The sequence below is a fragment of the Penaeus monodon genome, chromosome 30 (genome assembly GCF_015228065.2).
Source record: "Penaeus monodon isolate SGIC_2016 chromosome 30, NSTDA_Pmon_1, whole genome shotgun sequence".
NCBI classification, from domain to species: domain Eukaryota; kingdom Metazoa; phylum Arthropoda; class Malacostraca; order Decapoda; family Penaeidae; genus Penaeus; species Penaeus monodon.
The window spans coordinates 18,099,130-18,099,653 of record NC_051415.1 but is presented as its reverse complement, the minus strand read 5'-3'; positions in this window follow the sequence as shown (position 1 = coordinate 18,099,653).

Below are 524 nucleotides of genomic sequence, written 5' to 3'. Positions count from 1 at the left end.
CTTCCCGTACCCTTTTCCTGACTCATCTCAAACATGAATGAGTCACCACAGGCCCTCTATGGAAGAACCATAGCGAAGTTTCTGGCCGATACCGTCACTTTGCCTGGCTTGCGTCAGAGAAAAGGTAATATACAAAAGGACAAGAAAATGAAAATACATTGTTTATTTCTTTTAGATAAAGATGAAGAAAATTAATATTCTTGTGAGGGTTTCGTTTTGAGGTGAATGGATCTGAAGGGCTGCGGGTAAGAAGGCCGTTTCGCAATTGAGCGTCGCGTCGGTCTAGAACTTTCTAGAACGACAGGATACTAGGATTAACTTCGCAAAAGATGTGTGATTATTTTTCCAACTGTTATTCAGCATTTGATCCGAGAAGAAATATATTTTACATAATTGAATTCACGCCTTACGCAGCATTTAAAACGAAGAGTCCTTGTTCAGGAGATGGTTGCGTCAGGAATGACTTTGCCCCTTACTCCTTACCCCTCCCTCCCCCTCCCCCGGACTGCTATGACATCATCCTT